Here is an 18649-nt window from a genome sequence, read left to right as displayed (position 1 = left end):
AGCAGTTAATAAGCCTCCTAGTAGAAGCTATACTGTTGGATATGCTGTAAATCAACTGTGATTAGGATGCACAACAAATGCCTGCCTTGTCATTGACACATATCAAGAAATAAAAAAATCTGGTAACAAAGGTTGACATTCAGTGGGCGAAACCTAACTGCACCAGCCATATAAATACTTTAGCTGCAAAGCAGTTCAGAGGCTGGGATTTCTGCGGTGAGTAATTTACCACCTGACTTCCCAAAGCCTGTCCACACCGAATGCACCCTTACTTAATGAAATGCTGTTCACACTGAATGTAGCCGTGCACAACTGAACCTTTCTAGAGTAATTGTAACCCTGATGAACTGGGGCCCTCCACACTGAAAATAACTGTGCAGTATATCAGCATACCATCTAATACATCATTATCTAATGCATATTATCTAATGCATAATATGCATGAAACATATTATCTAAATGGTTAGAGATTTCACACAACTGAGATGCTGAGGGATCTGGGTGCCCTTGTTCATGAATCACAAAAGGTTATTATACAGGTGCAGCAAGTAATTAGGAACGCAGGTAGAATGTTATCATTTATTCAGAGGGGAATTGAATACAAAAGTCAGGAGGTTATGCTTCAGCTATACAGGGCATTGCCGAGACTACGGGCTGAATTTATACGGCCCCTCGATGCTACGGATCGCGGATGGGGGCTGGTAAAATTTTGCAGCGAGAGGCCCTCCTCGACCCACGACATTGAGAAGGGCCTGCCGCGTATTACTGGCGGCCGGGGTCCTCGGTGCACACCCCACCACCCCGCTGCCTGGCGCCGGGCCCTTTATCTGCATATTCAAATAACCATTAATGAGATGGAAATAAACCTACCTGCAGGCAGCGGCCATCCCACGCCGATTTTACAGTGGCCGTGCATCCTTCATGCACCTTTGGAACTCTGTACGGAGTTCTGAGGTGATACGCTGATAGTGAAGGGGAGGAATAACATTTTTAGTTTGGGAGGGGTGGGAGAGCGGGGAAATCACTTTTTATTGGATGTGGGGATGGTGGAAAGGGGTTGAAGGGCAAATGATAAGAGGTTGGGGGCAAGATGCAGGTTGGTCATGAACTTTCTTTTTATGCTAAAAATCATTGGGGGGGGGGGTGGGAAACATTATTTAATTAAATGTTAATATATAATATTTTATAATATCACTTTAAAAATTCAAATTTCTCCTAAGGGCTTGCAGCCCTTTAAAAATGGTGCTGGCACCTGCTCGTTGGTGCCATACGCCATTGCTGGGGCGTGGCGGCCGACAGCTCTCCGTCATCAGGGACGACAGTAGCACCCCGTTCATTTAAATTATTTCCCACGCGTCATTTCGCAAGTACTCCTCGGCAGTGCTTCTGTGTCTGAAGGCGGCTGATCCGGAGTACTGTGCACAGTATTGGTCTCCTTATTTAAGAAGGATGTAGATGCATTGGAAGCAGTTCAGAGAAGGTTTACTCGACCAATACCTGTAATGGGCAGGTTGACTTGTGAGGAGAGGTTGGACAGGCTAGGCTTGTATTCACTAGAGTTTCGAAGGGTAAGAGGTGACTTGATTGAAGCAGATAAGATTCTGATGGATCTTGACAGGGTGGGTGTGAAAAGGATGTTTCCTCTTGTGGGATAATCTAGAATTAGGGGTTACAGTTTAAAAATAAGGGGTAGCCCATTTTAGACAAAGATGAGGAGAATCTTTTTTCTCTCAGAGGGTCATGAGTTTGTGGAAATCTCTTCCTCAAAAACGGTGGAAGCAGAGTCTTTGAATATTTTAAGGCAGAGGTAGATAGATTCTAGAAAGCAAGGGGGTGAAAGATTATTGGGGGTAGGCGGGAATATGAAGTTGAGGCTACAATCAAATCCGCCATGAAATTATTGAATGGCAGAGCAGGCTCGAGGGGCCGAGTGGCCTCCTCCTGCTCCTAATTTGTATGTTTGTATGTTCGTTTGTTCGTATGCACCTCTGCACTGGACCTGGGCAGGCTGGCAGTAACCGTGTTCAACGAGGATTCTGCATGCTAGATATAAGCACGCCAACATGCACAAAATCATATTGGCTGCGATGGTGCTGAATTTGTCCTGTCCATATTCAATGGAGCTGGACAGAACTGAAGCTGCCCTCACTGAAACTAACAATGCAGAACTGGATCTGTCCACTCTGAATGTGAATGTGCTGAAATGGAACTTTCGACACTGAATATTACCCTGCAGGCCTGGATCAAACCACGCTGAATATTACCACGCTAATTGAATCAATCTCTACCAAACACAGCTCTAATGAACTTTAACAGTCAACACTGAAAACAGCGGTGTCAAATTGGACTTTCCAACACTGAGAATTAGCGTGCACAACTGGACCTGTGTACTTTCAATGTAACAGGGCTGAACCCGCTAACACTGAGGATAACAGAATTGAACTAAACCTGAGCACCAAAAACGTAAACGTGCTGAACTAAACGTGTGCACATTGATAATATCCGTGTTGGACTTGATATCTCCACACAGCACAACCATGCTTACCTCGAGCAGTCCACACTAAATGTACATGTGCTCAATTGGACATGTCCCCACTGAATATAACCGTATTGAACTTGACCATCAATACGGAAGGCAACCGTGCTGAATTGGACGTTTCCACACAAATCATGAACACGCACAACTGCACCTATGCACACTGAAAGTATCGTGCATACCTACACCAGTCCACACTGAATACAGTCAGCTGCGTTGAAGTGGATGCACCATCTCAGAGGGATTTGGAGTCAGCTGCATATGACCCTGATCACACAGAATGGAGTTGAATAGTGATCGGGATGAGAACTTGGCTGCAGTTTCCTTCTGGACCAGAATATCTCTGGTCAGTTACACATTCTGCTGAGGGCACCTAACTCAGCATTAAAGTGTTTAAATCCAGGGATTCCTTGTAAACAAAGATCACTTTCACCATTGCAACCGCCTATTAAACTTTGCATTACCGTAAATAATCTTATTGTGGCCTCTGGGTATTTCACCTTAGAGCCGTGCTTGATCCCTTGAAAAAACATTTCATCCCATTAAAGCAAAAACATCAGTCCAGCAGCTGCTGCACTAATCTGTGTGTTTCAATTAGTGTAATTAATGTAAAACATCAAACCATCTAATTATCTCCCTGGAGCCTGACATCTGCTATAAATGTGATAATATTTGACTGGAGTTCAGAGTGTGCTCAGAACGTCTGATAGAAATGCATGCAACAGCCAAAGGTCCAGTGTTTGCCATTTACTATCCTGTCCTTGCTGCTATTGGGGTTCCAGGTAAAGCATTGTAGTTAGTTAATAGTTACAGGAGTTATTGATTAGCTGTGTCACTGTTCTCATTTAAGCACGACTCCACGTGATGGATATCCTTTCTTACCTTTGATGGGACAATTTATTCCCATAATTTGGTATATTTTTTCCCCTTTTACGGTATTTTTTCACTTGAAAGGTATTATTTCTCTATTTTAATGATATGATGCATGATGTCTTGCTTTTACTGATATAATTTGTCATCATTAATATTGTAGGTTCTCCCTTTAGAAGTGTCATTTCTCTGCATTGATGGTATAATTTCTTTACATTACCAGCATAACTTGCCCCACGTTCCACTTTAGCAGCACAATTAATCCTCTTTAGCGGCATCATTCTCCCATTAACCGGTGTTATTTCTCTTGTTTGAAAGTATAATTTAATGCATCGAACTGTATATGTCCCCCCTTTGGGTGTGCCATTTCACTGTGTAAATGCAGTTATATTGTGTAATTTATACTGTTACTGTGGGTGAATTATCAACCGTTTACATGGTGGACATGCAGTTATTGGGTCATTGACACTGTTACAGCGTGGGAATTATTACACTGGTATTATAGTGCAAAAGTAGTTCTATTGTGTTGTTGGCACTGTTACTGTGGGTGAATTATCGTACTGTTATTACTTTGCAAACTGAACTGTATTGTGATATTAACCTACTTACTGTGGGTGAATTATGACACATGGTGATAACGGTGTAAATGTAATTTTATTGAGTAATTGGTATTATTACTGTGGGTGAATTATCACAGTTATCACGGTGTAAATGGAGTTCCATTATGCTAAAGCCACTCTGGGTAGAATGCATATTGTTGTCACGGTGTAAATGTAGTTCTATTGTGTTATTGCACCTCTGTGTGAATTATCACACTATTATCACGGTGTAAATGTAGCTCCATTGTGTTATTGCCCCTCTGGGTGAATTATCACACTGTTATCACGGTGTAAAGGGCGGCACAGTGGCGCAGTGGTTAGCACCGCAGCCTCACAGCTCCAGGGACCCGGGTTCAATTCCGGGTACTGCCTGTGTGGAGTTTGCAAGTTCTCCCTGTGTCTGCGTGGGTTTTCTCCGGGTGCTCCGGTTTCCTCCCACAAGCCAAAAGACTTGCAGGTTGATAGGTAAATTGGCCATTATAAATTGTCACTAGTATAGGTAGGTGGTAGGGAAATATAGGGACAGGTGGGGATGTTTGGTAGGAATATGGGATTAGTGTACGATTAGTATAAATGGGTGGTTGATGTTCGGCACAGACTCGGTGGGCCGAAGGGCCTGTTTCAGTGCTGTATCTCTAATCTAATCTAATCTAAATGTAGTTCTATTGTGTTATTGCCCCTCCGGGTGAATTATCACACTGTTATCACGGTGTAAGTATAGCTCTGTTGCGTTATTCACAGTGTTATTGTGGGTGAATTATCATAGTGTAATCATGGTGTAAATACAAATATACAAACATACTAATTAGGATCAGGAGTAGTCCACTCGACCCCTCGAGCCTGCTCTGCCATTTAACAAGATCATGGCTGATCGGATTGTAACTTCAACTCCACATTCCTGCCTGCCCCTAGTAACCTTTCACCGGACTATCAGAATCTATCGAATTCTGCCTTAAAAATATTCAAAGACATTGTGTCCACCGCCTTTTGAGGAAGAGAGTTCGAAAGACTCAAGACCCTCTGAGAGAGAAAAAAAATCTCCTCATCTCTGTCTTAAATGGCCGACCCCTTATTTTTAAACAGTGACCCCCTAGTTCGAGATTCATCCACAAGAGGAAACATCCTTACCACATCCACCCTATCAAGAATCTTATATGTTTCAATCAAGTTGCCTTTTACTCTTCTACACTCCAGCGAATACAAGTCCAGCCTATCCAACTTTCCTGATAAGACAACCCGCTCATTCCAGGTATTAGTCTAGTAAATCTTCTCTGAGCTGCTTCCAACGCATTTGCATCCTTCTTAAACAAGGAGCCCACTACTGTACACAGTACTCCAGATGTGGTCTCACCATTGCCCTGTATAGCATTACCTCCCTACTTTTGTATTCAATTCCCCTCACAATAAATGATAACATTCTACTAGTTTTCCTAATTGCTTGCTGAACCTGCATACTAACCTTTTGCGATTCGTGAACTAGGACACCAAGATCCTTTTACACCTCAGAGCTCTGCAAACTCTCATCATTTGGATAATGGTTTTTTTTAATTCTACCTACCAAAATGGACAATTCCGCATTTTCCCACACTATACTGCAATTGCCAGATCTTTGTCCACTCACTTAACCGATTTATATCTCTTTGTAGCCTCTTTACATCCTCCTCACAACTTACTTTCCTACCTATCTTTGTGTTGTCAGCAAATTTAGCTAAGTCATTTACATAATTTGTAAAACGTTGAATCCCCAGCACTGATCCCTGTGGCACACCACTCGTTATATCTTGTCAACCAGAAAATGACCCATTCATGCCTGCTCTCTGTTTCCTGTTAGCTAACCAATCTTCTATCCATACCAAAATTTTACCTCCTCCACCATGAGCTTTTGTTTTCTGCAATAACCTCTGATGTAGCACCTTATCAGATGCCTTTTGGAAATGTATGTACAGTACATACATCAGTTCCTCTTTAGACACAGCACGTTACTCCTTCAAAAAACTCCAAAAATTTGGTTGTAGGTGATTTCCCTTTCACACAACCATGTTGACTCTGCGTGATTACCTTGAATTTTTCTAAGTGCCCTGCTATAACGTTTTTAATAACAGCTGCTAACATTTTCCCGCAGACAGATGTTAAGCTAACTGGCCTGTACTTTCCTGCTTTCTGTCTCTTTCCCTTTTTGAACAAAGGAGTTACATTTGCTATTTTTCAATCAACTGGAACCTTCCCCAAATCTAGGGAATTTTGGAAAATTAAAACCAACACATCAACTATCTCACCAGCTACTTTTTAAAGGCCCTAGCATGAAGTCCATCAGGACCCGAGGACTTGTTACCAAGTAGCTCCAACAAATTGCTCAGTAGCACTTCCCTGACGATTGCAATTTTCTAGAGTTCCTCCCTCCCTTCTATTTCCTGATTTACAGCTATTTCTGGGATGTGACTGGTATCCTCTATGGTGAAGACCGATGCAAAATACCTGTTCAGTTCATCTGCCATCCCCTTATTTTCCCTTATTAATTCCCCAGACTCAATTTCTATGGGACCAACGCTCACTTTGTGAACACTTTTCTTTTTTAAAAATATATCTTTTTTCAAGATAGAAACTCTTACTATCTGTTTTTATATTTCGAGCCAGCTCTCTCTCATACTCTAATTTTCCTTCCATGTTAATCTTTTCGTCATTATTTGTTTTTTTATATATTCTGTGTGAAGCTCTGACCTGCACCCATCTTTGCACAATTATATGCTTTTTCTTTAAGTTTGATCCTTTTTTCAGTTAACCACGGATGGTGGTCCTCCCCTTGGAATTTTTCTTTCTCAGTGGAATGTATCTATTCTGTGTATTCTGAAATATCCCCGTAAATGTTGGCCACTGCATCTCTATTGATCTATCCCTTAACCTACTGTGCCAGTTCACTTTTGTTGCTCTGTTTTCATGTCCTCATAATTGCCCTTATTTAAGTTTAAAATACTCATCATTGGCCCACTCTTTGCTCCCTCAAATTGAATGTAAAATTCAATCATGATATCATCGCTGCTGCCTCGGTCTGCATTCACTATGAGGTCATCAATTAGTCCTATTTCGTTGCATAATACCAGGTCAAGTATAGCCTGCTCTCTGGTTGGCTCCAGAACGTGCTGTTCTAAGAAACTATCCCAAAAACATTATTTAAGCTCCTCTTAGATTTGTACTCACTGTCCAGTCCTATCATGGTCCATTTATCTTTTCCCGATTAATACCTTTCTCTCTTGCTTTGACTCTACTGTTTGATGTACCGCTTCTTCCGAAATTTGATGCCTTTTCCCCACTATTTAGTTTAAAACCCTCTCTACTTCCCTAGTTATGCAGCTCATAGATCACAGGACTCAGTACAGTGCAGGTGTAGACAGTCCCAACCGTACAGCCCCACTTTCTGCAGTACTGGTGGCAGTGCCCCACGAACTGAAGCACATTTCTTCCACGCCAGTCTTGGAGCCACAAATTCATTTCTTTATTCTTATTTGCCCTATTCCAATTTGCATACTTCCCAGGTAATAATCGAGAGATTATCACCTTTGAGGTTCCGCTTCTTAATTTGATGCCTAGTTCCCCATACTGACTATGCAGAATCTCTTCCCTTGTCCTGCCTATGTCATTGGTACCTACATGGACCACAACGACTGGATCCTTTCCCTTCCACTGTAAGTTCCTCTCCAGCCCTGAGTAGATGTTACAGACACTGGCACCGGGACTCTCGCTCTTTACTGCAGAGAACAGTGTCAATCCCCCTCACTATACTGTTCCCTACTACCACTATTTTCATTTTTGCTCCTCCCACTTGAACGGCTTCCTGTACCATGGTGCCATGGTCAGTCTGCTCATCCACACTACAGCCCTCGCTCTGGTCCATACAAGTTACCAGAACCTCGAACTTGCTGCTCAATTTCAAGTGCTGAGGCTCCTCTACTCCCACCTTCTCAATCCCCTTACCTGTCTGACTCTCAGTCACACACTCCTGTCCCTGACCAGTGACCAAAAGAGACGACCCTATCCTAAGGAGTGTGACTGCATTCTGGAACAAAGTGTGCAGGTAATATTTTCCCTCCCTGATGTATCACAGTGTCTGCAGCTCAGCCACCAGCTCAATGACTCTGAGAAAAAGCTCTTCAAGCCGGAGCAACTTACTAAGCACCTGGTTTCCATGGATTGCCTTGGTATCCAGGAGCTCCCACATTCTGCAGCTGGGATGCATCGCCTGTCCTCCCATCTTTATTATGCTAATTTAATTAAATTCATTTTTCTTAATTAATTTATAGTTCACCTCCTTACCGAACTCCTTCACTTACTGAACTCCCTTCTTCATACTCTGTGCCCTCCAGTAGCACTCCTTGAATTTATACTGTCAGAAAACAATGATATGCCAGCTTTGCTGGAGCTCAGAAACCAGTTTAAGCTAGCAAACTAATTAACTAGCTACAGCTGCTCTGAGAGCTTGTATGACCCTGATAAAACTATAAGTTACCAACTTGCCCCTTAATCTAAACAGCAATTTCAGTTAATTGCTCGATGAAAACAAAACACAAACTAGACTTTAGAGAGATTAACGCTTAAAATTCCCTCAATGACCAAACTCCCTTCTTCACACTCTGTGCCCTTCAACAGCACGCAGTGCAGCCAAGCAGCACTGAGAGTCCCCTGAATTTGTACTCTCTGAAAAATGATACATCAGCTTCGTTGGAGCTCAGAAACCAGTTTAGCTAGCGATTGTTACGGTCCTGTTATTTTTTTTTTGCTCCTCAGAAATATTGTGGTGCACCTTGAAGCGTGTAAAACATCACTACATCTTTAAGGCAGCAAGTTCCGGAGTCAGTGAGCTAAAGTTCATTCACGTTGCCAGGCAACAACCATACAGAGAGCGGGAACAGAGATTCACTGTATCACTTTTGTCTTTTGAAATCAGGCTGCAAAAAATTGCTTTTTTTTCAGTTGACAGACTGGTCCAGCATGTGAAGGAAGAAGGAGAGCTCTCTAAGTCAATTTAACCCTTGTGTAATTTCACTTTCAACATTTCAAAAAGCTTCAAACCAAATTAATTCCATAAAGTAACAAGAAAATATACTTTTTTTTCTTTCACAAGACATTATTGAGATCTACTGTGTTCACCGCTGTAAGAAAGAAGAGTTTAATACTGCAGCTGCCGAACTCAACAGTTGAACCCTTATCTCTGGAAGGATCCTTTTCTCATGGGACCTTGGAAGACTGCAAGTGAACTTTGACTGTGTTGAATTAGAAAACCATTCATCAGCAGCGTAATCTGCAAAGATTTTATTTTCTTTCTATTTTTTCAGACAGCTAATTTAAAACCGAGTATATGTATGTGAATGCGGGAGTTAGTTTTATTTTTAAATAAGTAGTTAATTTGTTGATATCTAAAGATAACTGGTTTGGTTCGCCTCATTCGTGGGTTACTATATTCTTTCAATTCGGCTGCTGCTTTCTTTGATTTGGAAAGCTTAAGGAAATATGATGTCACCTGTGGAGCAACGGGACTGAATTGACAGTGCATTGCTCCCACCGCAATCAAAATCATATACTTTGCTTGGGGGTTTTGTCCTGATATATCGTTACACTACCTATTTAACTAGCTATTCTGAGAGGTTGTATACCCTTGTTTAAAACTTTATGAAACTTAACTGTCATCTTAGCTTAAATAGTAACTTCAGCTAATTGTTAAATGTAAACAAAAGAAGACTAGACTATAGAGAGATTAACACTTAAAATCCCCTCACTTACCAAGCTCCCTTCTTCACACTCTGCTCTCCAGCAGCATTTGGTGCAGTGTTCTATTCTTTTATTGACACTGTTATTGTGGGTGAATTATCACACTGTTATCATGGTGTAAATATAGTTCTGTTGTGTTATTGATGCTGTTATTGTGGGTGAATTATCACACTGTTATCATAGTATAAATGTAGTTCTGTTGTGTTACTGATGCTGTTATTGTGGGTGAATTATCACACTGTTATCATGGTGTAAATGTAGTTCTGTTGTGTTATTGACACAGTTACTGCGGGTGAATTATCACACTGTTATCATGGTGTAAATGTAGTTCTGTTGTGTTATTGACACAGTTACGGCGGGTGAATTATCACACTGTTATCATGGTATAAATGTAGTTCTGTTGTGTTATTGATGCTGTTATTGTGGGTGAAGTATCACACTGTTAACATGGTGTAAATGTAGTTCTGTTGTGTTATTGACACTTACTGTGGGTGAATTATCACCCTGTTATCAGGGTGGAAATGTAGTTTTGCTGTGTTATTGACACTGTTACTGTCGGTGCATTATCACACTGTTATCATGGTGTAAATGTAGTTCTGCTGTGTTATTGACACTTACTATCGATGCATTATCACCCTGTTATCAGGGTGTAAATGTAGTTTTGCTGTGTTATTGACACTGTTACTGTCGGTGCATTATCACACTGTTATCATGATGTAAATGCAGTTCTGTTGTGTTACTGACGCTGTTATTGTGGGTGAATTATCACTTTTACCATAGGGTACATCAAGGTTTAATGCGTTAATGATATTGACAGCTGCTGTCTGATCTTTGCAAATGATCACTGATTGAAATTATTCAAATTGCATAATTCGTGACTGAATTGAATGAGTGAATTCATTGAAGATACATCATTAGGCATCGAGTTATTCACAGAAATATAAGTGATGTAACAAGTGGCCTTTTTATGACTGATTCTGCACTTACCCTTAACTCACAGCGCTCAGTGTTTCCGCTCTCAGTCCCTAACTCTCACTGTTTTTTAAAATTCATTCATGGGATGTGAGCATCACTGGCTATGTCAGCATTTATTGCCCATCCCTAATTGCCCTTGAGAAGGTCGGTGAGCTGCCTTCTTGAACTGCTGCAGTCCATGTGAGGTAAGTATACCCACAGTGCTGGTAGGATGGGAGTTTCAGGATTTTGACCCAGCGACTGTGAAGGAACGGCGATATAGTTCCAAGTCAGGATGGTGTGTGACTTGGAGGGGAACTTGCAGGTGGTGATGTTCCCATGCATCTGCTGCCCTTGTCCTTTGAGGTGGTAAAGGTCGCGGGTTTGGAAAGTGCTGTCTAAGGAGCCTTGGTGCGTTGCTGCAGTGCATCTTGGAGATGCCCGGCTCTCCTCTTACACATTATCTGCTGCTAACTGCTCTACAGCAGCCAATGCTGAGACCGAATGCTCTTTCTGCACCAAGCCCCTAGTAATCTCTCAGGTTTTTCCCGTCTTCAATCTTTTCTCCATAATTTGTTTAACTGATGGCATCTTTCACATCTGAGTCAAAAAAGTTTTAATTCCAACACCCATGATAGGACTCAGCTGATCATCTATGTCGACAGTGCGGTACTGAGGAAGTGTAGCAGTGTGGGAGGGTCCTTTCCGCAAATGAGACCTCATAGTTCACCACTTTCGCTGGTACAGATTGGCATGGAAGTTCCCAGGGGACTAACATCCCCTCCGCAAAGTCAGTAATCACTAACTGTCTGTTTGATTCTCTCTGTGGAGCTTTTTGAACAAGTTGATAGTCGGTTTTTTCAACAGTATAGTATTTTACAGTAATTTGTTGGATGAGGGCTTTTAGCGCCTCAGCAGGTTAGAATCCATTTTAAAGGCAAATGTTTCCTACTTCCCTGCTTGTTTCCACTTTTATTGTTTGTTCCTGTATTAGTTACAGTCTTCAATATTTATTTATTTAGAGATACAGCACTGAAACAGGCCCTTCGGCCCACCAAGTCTGTGCCGACCAACAACCACCCATTTATACTAACCTTACAATAATCCCATATTCCCTACCACCTACCTACACTAGGAGCAAGTTACAACAGCCAATTTACCTATCAACCTGTAAGTCTTTGGCTTTGGGAGGAAACCGGTGCACCCGGTGAAAACGCACGCAGTTACAGGGAGAACTTACAAACTCAGGTTCCTGGAGCTGTGAGGCTGCGGTGCTAACCACTGCACCACTGTGCCGCCCTCTATAATATCTTCCAGAATATTTTACTGATGTTATTTTTCTTGCTTGTTTGATATTCCTGGTTTGGTTTCAATGGGTTCCTGATGCCTTCTTGTTCTCCATTATGTTTGTTTGTATTATTTTACATTCCGATGTTATTGATCTGTCTTATTTTGAATGCAGATTATTTCAGACTCAGAAACAAGTGCCCAGAGGTTAAGCAATAGTTTTTCACTCCCTATCAGGTGTCAAAGCTATGAATTTTGCATAGAATTCTGTAAAATGGATGATTTTGTTGAGAGTTGGACCAATGATTTTCCTCTTCTCGCTCGCTCACACAAATACCCTTTCCCTCTTTCTCTTAGTCTCTCTGTCTCTGTTACAGCTAACCTGGCAGTGATTGTGATCCTGTCCCGAGGAAGATGCGGTCGCTCCAGATGTATCACATATTACCTGGTGTCTATGGCAGTGACTGATCTGCTGGTCATTATTACCGTTGTGATATTAAACCGGATTGTTGGGACGTATTTCCCAGACAGTTTCCTGTCCATCACACCCGTATGCAGTATGCGCTCTGTTTTAAATTATGTGATCCTTGACTGGTCTGTTTGGGTAACAGTCACTTTCACCTTTGATCAATTTATGGCCATTTGTTGCCAGAAGCTGAAAATAAAATATTGCACCAAGAAAACAGCGGCACGAGTTATAGGAACCGTGTCTACATTGAGCTGTTTAAAAAATAGCTTCCTTTATTTTATTTATGAGCCTTTGTATATAATTAGCAATATACCATGGTTCTGCGGCATAAAATTAGCATACTATACAGCACCTGCATGGGTCGCATATGACTGGATTCGCCACAGTATAACCCCTTGTCTCCCATTCATTCTGATTTTACTGCTCAATGTTCTGACTGTCCGACACATTCTAGTGGCCAGTAGAGCTCGCAGGAGACTCCAAGCCCATAGCAATGGAGAGACTGAGAGTAACCCAGAGATGGAGAAGCGGAGAAAGTCCATCGTTTTACTCTTATGCATCTCGGGCAGTTTCATCCTGTTATATTTGCCACTTCTTATACATTTCCTTTACATCCGAATTGCTAAATTTAGTTATTTTTCTGGTTCCAATTTTAGTGAATCAAATTTTATTCTGCAGGAAGTTGGATTTATGCTTCAGCTTTTGAGCTCTTGTGTCAATCCGTTTATCTATGCTGGGACCCAAAGTAAATTCAGAGAAGAGTTAAAGAATGGGGTGAAATATCCACTGAGTCTAATTGTTAAATTGTATAAATTATGAAAGAATACAATCCAACATGAATTGTACATGATATTTCATCCATTGCAGTTCTTGTGCATCTCTCACACATAGAAACATAGAAAATAGGAGCAGGAGTAGGCCATTCAGCCCTTCGAGCCTGCTCCACCATTCATTATGATCATGGCTGATTATCCAATGCAGTAACCTGTTCCCGCTTTCCGCCCACATCCTTTGATCCCTTTAGACCCAAGAGATATATCTAACTCCTTCCTGAAAACATACAATGTTTTGGCCTCAACTGCTTTCTGTGGTAGCGAATTCCACAGGCTCATCACTCTCTGGGTGAAGAAATCTCTCCTCATCTCAGTCCTGAAAGGTTTACACCGTATCCTTAGACTATAACCCCTGGCTCTGGATTCCCCCACCATCAGGAACATCCTTCCTGCATCTACCCTGTCAAGTCCTGTTAGAATTTTATAGGTTTCTATGAGATCCCCCCTCACTCTTCTGAACTCCAGCGAATATAACCCAAACCGACTCAATCTCTCCTCATACTTCAGTCCTGCCATCTCAGGTATCAGTCTGATAAACTTTCACTGCACTTCCTCTATAGCAAGAACATCCTTCCTCAAATAAGGAGACCAAAACTGCACACAATATTCCAGGTGTGGCCTCACCAAGGCCCTGTATAATTGCAGCAAGACATCCCTGCTCCTGTACTCGAATCATATCGCTATGAATGCCAATGTACAATTTGCCCTTTTTTACCGCCTGTTGCACCTGCATGCCAACCTTCAGCAAATGGTGTACGAGAACACCCAAGTCTCTCTGCATATTCCCCTCTCTCAGTTTATAACCGTTCAGATAATAATCTGCCTACCTGTTTTTGCTACTAAAGTGGATACCCTCACATTTATCCACATTATACTGCATCTGCTATGCATTTACCCACTCACTCAACATGTCCAAATCACCCTGAAGCCTCTCTGCATCCTCCTCAAAACTCACCCTCCTAGAGAGTTTTGTGTCATCTGAAAAGTTGGAGATATTACATTTAGTTCCCTCATTTAAATCATTAATATATTTTGTGAATAGCTGGGGTCTTAGCACTGATCCCTGTGGTACCCCACTAGTCACTGCCTGCCATTCAGAAAAAGACCCATTTATTCCTGCTCTTTGTTTCCTGTCTGCCAACCAATTTTCTATCTATCGCAATACACTAACCCCAATTCCATGTGCTTTAATTTACGTGCAAACCTCTTAAGTGGGACTTTGTCGAAAGCCTTCTGAAAGTCCACATAAACCACATCCACTGGCTCCCCCTCATCAACTCAACTAGTCACATCCTTGGAGAATTCCAGTCGATTTGTCAAGCACAATGTTCCTTTCGTAAATTTATGCTGACTCTGTCCGATTCTACCACTGTTCTCCAAGTGCTCTGCTAGAAAATCTTTGATAATGCATTTTCCCCACTACCGACGTCATGCTGACTGGTCTATAATTCCCTGATTTCTCTCCACCTCCCTTTTTAAATAGTGGGGTTACATTAGCTACCTGCCAATCGGTAGGAACTGTTGCAGAGACGATAGAAGCTTGAAAGATGACCACCAATGCATCCATTATTTCTCGGGCCACTTCCTTAAGTACTCTGGGATGTAGATTATCAAGCCCTAAGGATTTATCGGTCTTCAATCCCATCAATTTCCCCAACACCATTTCTCTACTAATACTGATTTCCTTCAGTTCCTCCCTCTCACTAAGCCCTGTATTCCCCAACATTTCTGGTATGTTATTTGTGTCCTCCTTTGTGAAGCCAGAACCAAAGTATGCATATGGTTGGTCAGCCATTTCTTTGTTCCCCATAATAAATTCCCCTGTTTCTGACTGTAAGGGACCTACATTAGTCTTCACCAATCTTTTTCTCTTCACATACCTATAGCAACTTTTACAGTCAGTTTTTATGTTCCCTGCAAGCTTACTCTCGTACTTTATTTTCCCCTTCTTAATCAATCCCTTGGTCTTACTTTGCTGAATTCTAAACTGTTCCCAAAACTGCTGTTTTTTTTCTGGTGAATTTGAATGCCTCTTCCTTGGATCCAATGCTATCTCTAATTTCCCTTGTAAGCCATGGTTTAGCTACCTTTCCCATTTTACTTTTGCACCAGACAGGAATAAACAAGTAATGAAGTTCATCCATGCGCTCTTTGAATGTTTGCCATTGCCTATCCACCGTCATTCCTTTAAGTAACGTTTCCCAATCCATCAGAGTCAACTTGCATCTCATACCTTCGTAGTTTCCTTTATTAAGATTCAGGACCCTCTTCTCAGAATCAACTACATTACTCTCCATCTTGATGAAGATTTCTATCGTTTTATAGTTGCTCATCCCCAAGGGTCCCGTACAACTAGATTGTCAATTATTCCTTTCTCATTGCACAATACCCAGTCTAGGATGGCCTGTTCTCTAGTTGGTTCCTCAATGTATTGGTCCAGAAAACCATCCCGTATACACTCCATGAATTCCTCCTCTATGGTATTGTGAATAGTTTGATTTGCCCAAACTATATGCAGATTAAACCCATAATTACAGATGTTCCTTTATCGCATGCATCACTAATTTCCTTTTGAATGCATTTTACAACATCACCACCACAGTTTGGGGGTCTATCTGCAACCCCCACTAACGTTTTTTCCCCTTAATGTTTCGCAGCTCTACCCATACAGATTCCACTTCGTCAGAGCTAATATCCTCCCTCACTATTGCGTTAATTTCTGCTTTAACCAGCAATGCAACTCCACTGCCTTTTACTTTTTGTCTGTCCTTCCTAAATACTGAATACCCCTGGATGTTCATTTCCAATCCCTGGTCACCCTGCAGCCATGTCTCCGTAATCCCGACTATATTATTACTGTTTACATCTATTTGCGTAATTAATTCATTTCCTTTATTGTGAATGCTCTGAGCGTTAAGGCACAAAGCCTGAAGGCTCGTCTTTTTAACATTACTTGTCCCCTTCCCACTATTTTCACTGTGGCCCTGTTTGATTCTGGCTCTTGAATTCTCTGTCTATCACTTTTCTTATTCCCCTTACTGTCTTTTGCTCTTGATACCCCACCTCTGACTCCTTGCAAAGGTTCCCAACCCCCTGCCATTTTAGTTTAAACCCTCCCCAACCACTGTATCAAATACTCCCCCTAGGACATTAGTCCCGGTCCTGCCCAGGTGTAATCCGTCCAGTTTGTACTGGACCAACCTCCCTTTGAACCGGTCCCAATGTCCCAGGAATCTAAAACCCTCCCCCTCATACTTGAACATATTAGAATTGAAAGGGAGGAAGTATTAGCTCTTTCAGTGAGCTTATAAGTGGATAAATCGACCGGCCCAGATGAGATATATCCCAGGCTGTTATATGAGGCAAGGGAGGCGATAGCAGGGGCTCTGACACAAATTTTCAAATCCTCTCTGGCCACAGGAGAGGTATCCGAATACTGTAAGACAGCAAATGTTGTATCATCATTCAAGAAGAGTAGTAGGGATAAACCAGACAATTACAGTCGAACATCAGTGGTTGGGAAACTATTGGCAAAATTCTGAGGATTAATCTCCACTTGGAGAGGCAGGGATTAATTCGGGATAGTCAGCATGGCTTTGTCAGGGGGACATCGTATCTAACTAACTTGATTGAATTTTTTGAGGAGGTGAATAGAAGCGTAGATGAGGGTAAAGCAGTTGATGTAGTCTACATGGACTTCAGCAAGCTCTTGATAAGGTCCCACATGGGAGATTGGTTAAGAAGATAGGAGCCCATGGATCCAGGGCAATTAGGCAAATTGGAACCAAAATTGGCTTAGTGGCGGGAGGCAGAGGGTGATGGTCGAGGGTTGTTTTTGTGGGTGAAAGCCTGTGACCAGTGGTGTATCGCAGGGATCGGTGCTGGGACCCTTGCTGTTTGTTGTGTACATTAATGATTTAGACGTGAATATAGGAGGTATGATCAGTAAGTTCGCAGATGACATGAAAATTGGTGGCGTTGTAAATAATGAGGAAGAAAGCCTTAGATTACAGGATGATATAGATGGGCTGGTAAGATGGGGGGGGGGGGGGGCAAATGGAATTTAATCCTGAGAAGTGTGAGGTGATGCATTTTGGGAGTGCTAAAAAGGCAAGGGAATACACAATGGATGTTAGGACCCTAGGAAGTACAGAGGGTCAGAGGGACCTTGGTGTACTTGTCCATAGATCACTGAAGGCAGCATCACAGGTAGATAAGGTGGTTAGGCATATGGGATACTTGCCTTTATTAGCTGAGGCATAGAATATAAGAGCAGGGAGGTTATGTTGGAGCTGTATAAAATGCTGGTCAGGCCACAGCTGGAGTATTCTGTACAGTTCTGGGCAGCACACTGTAGAAAGGATGTGATTGCACTGGAGGATATTCACAGGATGTTGTCTGGGCTGGAGCATTTGAGATATGAAGAGAGGCTGAAAAGTCTAGGGTTATTTTTCTTAGAGCAGAGAAGGCTGAGGGGGGACATGATTGATGTATACACATTTATGAGGGGCATTGATCGGTTAGAAAGGAAGAAACTTTTTTCCATTAGCAGAGGGTTCAATAACCAGGGGGCATAGATTTAAGGTAAGGGGTAGGAGGGTTAGAGGAGATTTGAGGAAACAATTTTTCACTCAGAGGTTGGTTGTTTTCTGAAACACACTGTCTGAAGGGGTGGTAGAAGCAGGAGCCCTCACAACATTTAAGAAGTATTTAGATGAGCACTTGAAACGCCATAGCATGCAAGGCTCTGGGCCAAGTGCTGGAAAATGGGATTAGAATAGTTAGGTGCTTGATGGCCGGCACAGACATGATGGGCCGAAGGGCCTATTTCAGTGCTGTATAATACTATGCCTCTATAATTTTGGACACCTCTATCATATCTCCCCCTCCACCTGCTTTCCTCCAAGGAGAACAATACCAGCTTTTCCAACCTAATCTTGCAGCTAAGTGCCCTCATCCTAGGAATCATTATGTTAAATCTCCTCTGCACCCTCTCAAGGACCTTCCCATCCTTCCTAAAGTGTGGTGACCAGACCTGGATGTAATTCTCTAGTTGTGGCCTAACCAGAGCTTTATAAAGGTTCAGCATAACTTCTCAGATTTTGCATTCAATACCTCTGTTTATGAAGCCGAAGATCCCAAATACTTTCCCAACTATTCTGTCAATATGTCCTGCCACCTCCAGTGATCTCTGCACTTGAATCCTGAGCTCCCTCTGTCCCTGAACACTCTTTATAAATGTGCCATTAAGGATATATTGCCTCTCCCAATGCCTTGTGCCAAAATGCATCACCACACAATGGTTGTATTCCCAGGAATTTAGAGAATTAAGGTGTGCATT

General features: G+C 42.1%; 1 pseudogene; it reads left to right on the top strand.

Moving 5' to 3' along the window:
• LOC137348852 (zinc finger protein 135-like) overlaps positions 1–18649 on the top strand; it is a 55894-nt pseudogene that overhangs the window by 25056 nt on the left and 12189 nt on the right.

This window comes from Heterodontus francisci, chromosome 34, assembly GCF_036365525.1.
Source record: "Heterodontus francisci isolate sHetFra1 chromosome 34, sHetFra1.hap1, whole genome shotgun sequence".
Classification (NCBI taxonomy): domain Eukaryota; kingdom Metazoa; phylum Chordata; class Chondrichthyes; order Heterodontiformes; family Heterodontidae; genus Heterodontus; species Heterodontus francisci.
The sequence above is the reverse complement of the archived record's forward strand: the minus strand, read 5'-3'. Positions and strand labels throughout refer to the sequence as shown.